Raw genomic sequence first — 8,819 nt, forward strand, 5'->3', positions numbered from 1 at the left:
AGAAAATCAGGATGCATAATATTTTAAATGTTTCTTTACAGTGTTTTCTGTCTGACTATGACCTTTTCAAAAGAAGCACTTAAATTTTATTTATCTTGCTGCCTCCAGCAGAATGTCTTGAATCAATAGATATTTAGTAAATGAAGGAATAAATAAACTAATGAGGCAGAAAGGACCCTTGTTTAAGAGATGAAGAAATGAGGACCCTCAAATAAGGTGTCACTTTCCTAAGAATAAAAATGGAGCTCTGTCTGACCCAGAGTCCTAATGATTCTCCATTAACTAGTGCCTCTCATACTAAACTGTACACATGAACCACATAGGGAACCTTGTTAAATTGCAGATTTTCATTTGGTGAATCTAGAATGGGACCCAAGATTCTGCATGTTCAATTATTTCTTTAAACAGCATCACATTACTGTAATAAAATACCCAAGGCAGTTAAATGATAAAGAAAAAGAATTTGTTTAGTTTCCAGTCCAAAATTAAATGGCCCCATTGCTTTTGGATTCTGGCAAGAGTGTGTGGTAGGACAAAATATATCATGAGGCATGAAGCAAACAGAGGAAGCAAAGAGGTTCTGCAATCTCCTTTGAGGACATGGCCCTAGTGACTAGATCTGTCATCAGGCCCTGCCTCCGAAGGGCCCACAAAAGTTCCCAATAGTGCCATCCTGGATCCAGGCATTTAACATGTGGACCTGAAAGTGACACACACATAGCCAAAACAACATCTCCCAGGCAACAGTCTAGCTTGTAATCACACCCAGAGCAGCAAATCAATGCTTATTTTAGTTGCTTTTATGCATGAGAACTACAGAACTCAATGAAGTTTCCTTCATTGAAGTATGAATTTACTAGAAGAAATCCAAGGAAAAAACAGAACTGGAATTCTAGCAAGGTTATACCCACACAATAGGTGGGGTTCCTTTCAGGGATCCCGGTGTCAGGAGAAATAAGCTTCAACTCTGTACTGCTCTGGAATCACCCCATACCCAGGTTGGGGATCACAGTGACTCAGTGTGAAGCACTTAACCATGCCCATACAAGGGGAAGACATTGTGACTGATAAGCTCATCGAGAATGGGTATGATGAAGACAGGCATTTTCCTGGAGGAAAAACTGAAACCTTCATTCAAAAAGAAAAAATATATTAAGCTACACTGTCCAAAGGCAGGGTCACCAGCTCTGTGGCAGATTTGAAAGATGAACAGGAGATATTTGGATGACTGTGTTTCCCAGAGCTCAACTGAGCATCACTGAGCCTCACTCCTCACCTCCATGGAGACTGTCTCTAAGGTGGGACAGGCTGCAGCATCCTGGAAGCAATTCTTCATTATCATGTTAGATTTTTATCCAGAGCAGCTCCCCAGGTTTATGCTGTAGGTCTCAGGGAGCAGAGTGTGCGATTAGCAGGCATTTAAACAATCTCTTATCATCTTTTCAGGGCTTTCTTGCTTGATTTTTATAAAACTTTATCCAATTCCCAGTAACTCGATTTTTAAAGGTCATTATATTAACTGCTAAGCTGAATCTAGGGAAGAGGTCATTTTTCATCCAGAGAAACTGTTTAGTCTGGTTGGCTGCCATTTCCATGGCCCACAGATGCTGATCTGGGCTGTAAGAAGACAATTCTGCTTCCATGTAGTATTCAGTGGGAGAAAAAGACTCTCTTCCTTTCCAAACCTCAGCTTTGCCTTCTCATCAAAGGAAGCCTTTGTCTTCATGTTTGTCTCATATCTGTGCGAGCAGCTGCAGGCACACAAATCCTACTACAACTAAAGGCAGTCATGGACTTTATTGTAATCACCTTGCTGAAATATTTGGAATTGTGTAGCAAGAGACTGGTTCTCTTTTGCCATAATTTATGACAAAGGCCCGAATAAATCCCCAGACATGGATTTCCTATAAAATATTTCCTTGTGAAACTTTGTTGCACTGCAAAATGAAAAGAAGATGCGGGGAGAGGAAAGAGAAAAGCGGTGGTGGGAAGCCAGTGCTGGAGATGTGTATAAATCTCCAAGGATGCTGCTTTCATTCATCACAGTTGCTATAAAGACAAGGATTTTATTTTGATGGAAAAAGAATGAATCATTGTGGTTTTAGAATCCAAAGTAAAGCTTGCTTAAAGCTTTTTCATCTAATCTTTCTGCTTCTTCAAGATCACTTAAATGTGGAAGGAAGAAGGTAGTAAAAAATACTTTCCAGGAGCCACAGAAAGAACTGCAACGGGGTAGATGTCAGAGGATGGAGGGAATCTTTTTTCTGTCCTTTTTACTGGGGACATTAATTGGTCTCTGAAGACTTAGAAATACAATAGAGTTGTAGCAGAAGCATATCTGAGTTATGTAAATTATGCTATATGGGGAGAGAGAGAGAAGGAGAAGGAGAAAGAAGGAAGAAGGAGAAGGAAGAGGAGGAGGAGGAGAAGGAGAAAGAAGGAATAAAAGGAGAGGAAGGAGAAGTAGAAGGAGAAGAAGAAGAAGAAGAAGAAGAAGAAGAAGAAGAAGAAGAAGAAGAAGAAGAAGAAGAAAGAAGAGGGAAGGAAGGAGGGGGAGAGAAGAGGGGATAGAGGAGGAGAAGAGAGGGGGTAAAAGGGACGTAAAGGAGGAAGAGGAGGTGGGGTTGGGCTCAGAGCAGCTTGGGAAAGCAGGGGATGGAAAATCCGACTTGATGGATCTTGCGCTGTCCCCTTTGCCTCGCATCTATGAGCAACCCCCCAGGCAAAGACTTCCGCTTTCATTCAGCCGGATTTCTTAAACAGGAGTCATCCTCTTCCTCATGTGCATTGCCCAGATGCTCGGTGGTCTTTCCAGGGCAGAAGGAAAACACACTATGTTGGAAAAATGGAGAAACTCTCTTTTCTTTCACAGCATGGGAGGGTTTTCGTTTTTGTTTTTGTTTTTGCTTTTTAAAGAGGATCATTGAAGGACACTCTGACTCTGTGACTGTTCCTTTAAGCTATGAGTTCAGAATCTAATCAGGTGGATTAGACCAGTTCAATTTGCTTCATGTGGGGGTCCTCTAAATTGTGCAGTTGGAGAATGGGGGCTATGGACAGGTACAAGGTATTCATTCATTATTCACCGAATGCAGCACAGCTCCTGTGTTCCAGGCATTGTACTGCCAGGTGATGATGCAGAGAGAAATTTCTCACTGATCTTTTTCATGCAATCAGAGTTTTAAAGCTGGAAAGACCCTCGGAGAGTATGATCTATCAAGAAGAATGTTAAATAACCTTCTATACACAAGCACTGCTTCGGGAAAAATAAACATATTTTACTCACCACATTCTTTGAGTTCATTCAAAGAGAAAAACATTTTTGAGTTCTTTGGTGGGGAGGGATATTTTCCCAAAACTGAGCTTACTTGCTTGATTGACCAGAAAACTACCGAGTGAAGACTTGACATTGCTTTTTGGGCACTAAAATGCAACTACGTGGATATAGCAGTAAGTAGTTGGGCTTTGAAGTGTTCACTCTGACATCAGATTGTGAACTTTGAGCTCACATCCAGGCAGGTCACGGGTGGCCCCTAGCCTGTGTGCCACTGTGGGAAGGACTGGGAAGCTGGAAGCCTCTGGGTTCCTTTTGGATCCCCCATAGTACATTGCACAGTAACTGTCTTCCAAATTATGTAGCTATTCTTGTTTGGTTGCAAACAACCACAAGAAAAAAGAGGTGGAAGTATAGAATCCCACATGCAATTAGAAACAGAGGTGCCAGGAGCAGGTATAGCAGAATTCAGGGGTACAAACTGCTTCATCAGGGCTCTGCTTTTCACTTCCCTTAACTCTGTGCTCCTCGCTGATCAGTTCACTCATAGGTAAGAACCTACCATTCACTAGCAGAGCCAGGCTAGCACCCTCCCATGTTTAAATCCCAAGCAAGAGTTGCTTCTTCTAGGCCAGGTGTGATCCCACTTTGGAACTGGGGCTGATGAACTCTGCCCAGCAAAGATTTGTCTGAATTATTTCATCAGGTCAGCGATGGAGCCAGATTCATGTAAAACACATAGTGGAGCTTATTAAAAGAAGGCACATGAATAATTGTGGGAACATAAAGAAAGACTCTCTAATATCTTTTTTTTTTTTTGTCTATTTAGCTATCTGTTCATCTGTGTAGCCATCCATCTACCCATTAACCCTTGTATTCATTCGGATAACTACTAGCTAGGGGCTGCTCGCATCCATTTTGCATAAAGCAATTAAACACTCAGTGCATGCGATATCTTAAGAGGTCTGGTGCTGCTTTTTTAATAGAATGAATAAATAAATTTGTTTTCATTCTCATTTCATACACAATGAAAAGTGAATCACAACAGCTAATGGCAGAGTTGTGACCAACACTCAATCTTCCCAACTATGATTTTCTCCGGAAGCTATCCCCTCATTTTCTGAAGAGTGGTAGCTGCCCATCAGAGCATATGTATTAAAATTATCCCCTAAACACAACAGATTCATACAAGTATATGTTTATATGTATTTTATTATTAACCAGTATTCATAGTTATCTCAGTATCATACTTATCTTTTCAAAAGAAAAATATATCTTTGTTATAATGGTATCTTAAGAAAAAATAAAAATAATTTTTAATGTCAAATCCATGGACCTTCTTATTGTATTGAGTCCTAATCCATAAAAGTGTTATGGAAACTACTGAAATATGCCCCAAATTCACATTTCTTTCTTTTTTTTTTTTTTTGTCTTTTTTTCATTTTTATCGGTACCGGGGATCAAACTCACGACCACCTGCTTGCAAGGCAGGTACTTATGCCGCTGAGCTAAATCCCCAGCCCGGAATTGACATTTCTTAGTAAGGCCTTGTAAATTACCATGTTATATGGTGGTAAAAGTAGAATCCAATGCGTTGAGAACACTTTCTATGAGAAATTTTTTCATAAAGTCTAACAAAATCAAAGCTATGGGGACACCGAGAGAATTGCTCAATATGTTTTGATCACTATCTTCCAGAATTTCTTATATATATGTATATAATTATTCTTGGTCAGGTTTAGGTGTTGCATAAGTCCAAGCCTATTTTATGTATGTGCTATTTCAACAGCAGCTCTATTATTATAGTGGTTTGGGGCCAATAATTATAAACTATAAGTTCAAAATGGATTTTAAGATTGACTTCTAATTTCTGTATATTTTTTAAAAATTAGAGTTGAACTTTTAGGTTCTTCCATTTGCTTAATAGCAGTTGACCATACACTATGTGCTAGGCGCTGTTTAGTATATAGCAGGGAGTGGATGAAGTAGATACAAATCTTTTCCCTCAAGGAGTTTAGACAACAGGTTTTTCCATTAAGAAATAATTTGTACTTCAACCTGCTACTTGCCTTGTTGGCATCTACTTTCCCCTTTGTAAGATTAGAGGTGCGTGAACTCAGCACCAAACCAGTGAAAGTATTTAGCCTGGGGGCTGAAAATATAGCTCAGTAGCAGAGCATTGCCTACATGTGCTAGGACTTGAGTTTGATCCTCAGCACCAGCAACAAAAAAAAAAAAAAATCAGCAAAGAAAAATTAACGGACAAGGTGTCTAAATACTGAGAAAAGGGTTTTGTTTAAGAGTGAGGGTACTAATTATACTTTTTGATCAGTTTCTTAGATACTTTTTTCATTGCTGACACACACTAGTTAAGGAAGAAATGTTTATTTGGCTTATAGTTCATAGAGGTTTCAGGTCATAGTTTGTGGCTCCAAGGCAGAGTGGCACATTGTAGAGTGGCATCATAGAGGAGAAACAGTTCATTACAGACAAAGACAGCAAAAGCGACAAGGGAGCTTAACAGCATCCCTCTGCCCCTTTAATTTTATCCGACTACTTAGAGTGCATAACACTCACACCCTTGATGCTAGCGCCCTGGAGCCTAGCATTGCACCATGAGTCAGCCCTAGCATCTCACTCTCTGCATTCAGCCACCTCTAAAAAAGCCCCAACTATGACTCCATGAGGCTTTGGGGGAACATTTAGACACAAGTTATAACAATTAGTGTAGCTTCTAAGGACAGAACGAGAAATGTTTGGGCAAAGAGCAACTACATATAAGATGCTCAGGAGGTGATGAGTTACTTGTTACTCAAAGTTTACAAGAAGCAGCTGGAAGTGAGTTTGGCAGGGATACAGGGAAAAGGTCCAAATATCATCCTTCTGACAACATTTTCATATCTGATGTACATGTATGATTAATAATACTCTCCGCAATCTTGGTGCTGCCCTATTTGGACATATCTGCTGCAGTAGAGTAAAATGAAAGAGGAGGACTTCTAACTAGTTTGGTTAGGCAGTAACTTTAGTATTGCTGCTTATAGTCCATTGACCAGAGCAAATCACATGGTTTAAAACAAGAAAGGCAAGGAAACACGGGTGATAAAAATGAGTATGTAGGGAGCACCACCTCTGTTTAAGGTTGTGTAAAGTTGAGGAGAATTATAATAATACATTTCAGAGAGTTATTTTTAGAATTCAGTGAGCTAGTCCATTGTTATCCCCTTTGCTTGAGCTTCAAAGACCACCATCTTGCGGTCCTAGTGCTATAATAAACATGTGGTCCAGATAAAAAGAACAGAAGACCAAGAGAAAACCCCATTCTCTTACAGCCATCTGCTTTTTGACAAAGAAGTCAAAATCATATGCTGGTAAAAAGACAGCCTCTTTAACAAATGGTTCTGGAAAACTGGATATCCGCATGCAAAGAATTGAAACCAAATCCCTGTCTTTTACTCTGTACCACAATGAAGTCAAAATGGATCAAAGACATAATACAAAAAAAAAAAAAAAAAGAAAATTTGAAATGCCTGTAACATAACAGGAGAAACACCTAAAATCATGGGCACAAGCAAATAGGCTTCCTATTGGACTTCTAAATAGGCTTCCACTAGCACAGGAAATCATAACAAGGATCAACAAATAGGATTACATCAAATTAAAGAGTTTTTGCATGGCAAAGGAAATAGTCAACAAAGTACAGAGACAACTACAAAGCAGGAAAATTTTGCTAGCTACTCTTCTGATAGAGGACTAATGTCTAGAAAATATTATAAAGAACTCAAAAGAATGCTCAAAACAAATAATCCAATCAAGAAGTGGACAAATGAACTGAATAGTCACTTCTTAAAATAAATGTAAATGGATAGTACATACATGAAAAAATGCTCAATCTCTTTACTCATTAAGGATATGCATATCAAATCTACTTTGAGATTCCATTTGATACCAGCTAGACTGACTAACATCAAGAACAAAAAAACATAAATGCTGCCAAAGACGTAGGGGAAAGGAACCCTTCTACTTTGTTAGTGGAAATGCAAACTAGTACAACAACCATGAAAATCAATATGGAGTTTTCATACAAACTTAAAACAGAAACTTGATCCGGCTATATGTCTTCTGTGTACAGTTTATTCACTAAAGAACTAAAGGCATCACACTACATTAATGCATGCATACCCATGTCCGTATCAGTGCAATTCTACACACTAGCTAGGCTCTGAAAAAAGCCTAGAGTCCATCAATGGTTGAATGATATTCAGATCATTATGATAAGCAAATTAAGCTAGACTCAGAAAGTGAAATATTTTCACTTATATGTGAAACTTTTATAAAAAATAAATGAATGAATGAATCATGTAAAAGGAGAATTGCCAGGAAATTAGAAAATAGACGTTAGGAGATGAGGAGATCAGCAGGAGTGGGAGGGGTGGTGAGATGGATAATAAAATTGAAGATGATCAAGCTGTGTTAAATGAATATGGTGAACTCCCCAAATGAACCATTCTCACTGTTCCATATCACAAAGATACACTAAAAATAAATACATAAAAATAAGAAAAACTGCCAGGTATGGTGGTGCATGCTTGTAATCTCAGAACTTGGGAGGCTGAGACAGGAGGATCATTGCAAGTTCAAGACCAGCCTGGGCTGCATGGCAAGACCCTAACTCAAAAAAACAAGAAGAAAGAGGAGGAGAGGAAGGGGAGGAGGAGGAGGAGGAGGAGGTGGGGGGGGAGGAGAAAAGGAAGAACAACTAATTTGGGGGTTTATGGGAACTCTGACTTCTCATTTTCTTTTTATTTTAAGAGTATTTGCAAAAATAAAAAAGACTATTGTGCAACCTAGTGAAACCATTTGAAAAAATGCTCTACAGAGCCCCTCGGCAGAAGCTGAAAGGAACTGGTCTTCTGTGCCACAATTTTATACCTCTGAGCTCAGTAGCCAGAGGATGCTAGACAGGAATGTGGGCAGTGAAGGACCAGGTGTGAAGTTCCCAGGGACCATTTTTAGCCCAGCTTAGCCTGAGTGTTAGGAGGTGAAAAGGCTCATAGGCTCACCATCCTTAGACTTATTATTTGTATGTAGTCGAAGAGCTGCTTCCTCTCCGTGGAGCAGCCTGGGTGCATGCTGCCCATCTGAATCTGAAATGAATTCAATTTAGCCTGGTGTAATTGCTTATTTGATTCCTGACGATGACATGCAGTTAGGAGGGAAATTGACATTCTGTCATTTCTGTTCCAATGAAGCAAACTCCGACAAGTTCCCATGTAGGCACTTTGTGACAGCTGGGCCACCTGCTCTTCTTCTAAGGAGAAATTAGAAAGTGAGGGGAGTTTAGAAATAGAGAATCCCAAGCCAGGTGCCTTTTTAGAACTTGTGAAATGGATGAATCACATAGGTAGCTGGGGTATGCCCAAGCTTCCATTTCCTTTGGGCTAACACAAAACTCTCTTTTCAGAAAGCACTCAGGATGGTTTTCAGCTTTAGAAATATGGATTCTCTCACTTGTCATCCAAAGATTATTTATGTTATATTCAAC

Source organism: Cavia porcellus, unplaced genomic scaffold, assembly GCF_034190915.1.
Source record: "Cavia porcellus strain 051 isolate PalLab524CR breed Dunkin Hartley unplaced genomic scaffold, mCavPor4.1 scaffold_16, whole genome shotgun sequence".
Classification (NCBI taxonomy): Eukaryota; Metazoa; Chordata; class Mammalia; order Rodentia; family Caviidae; genus Cavia; species Cavia porcellus.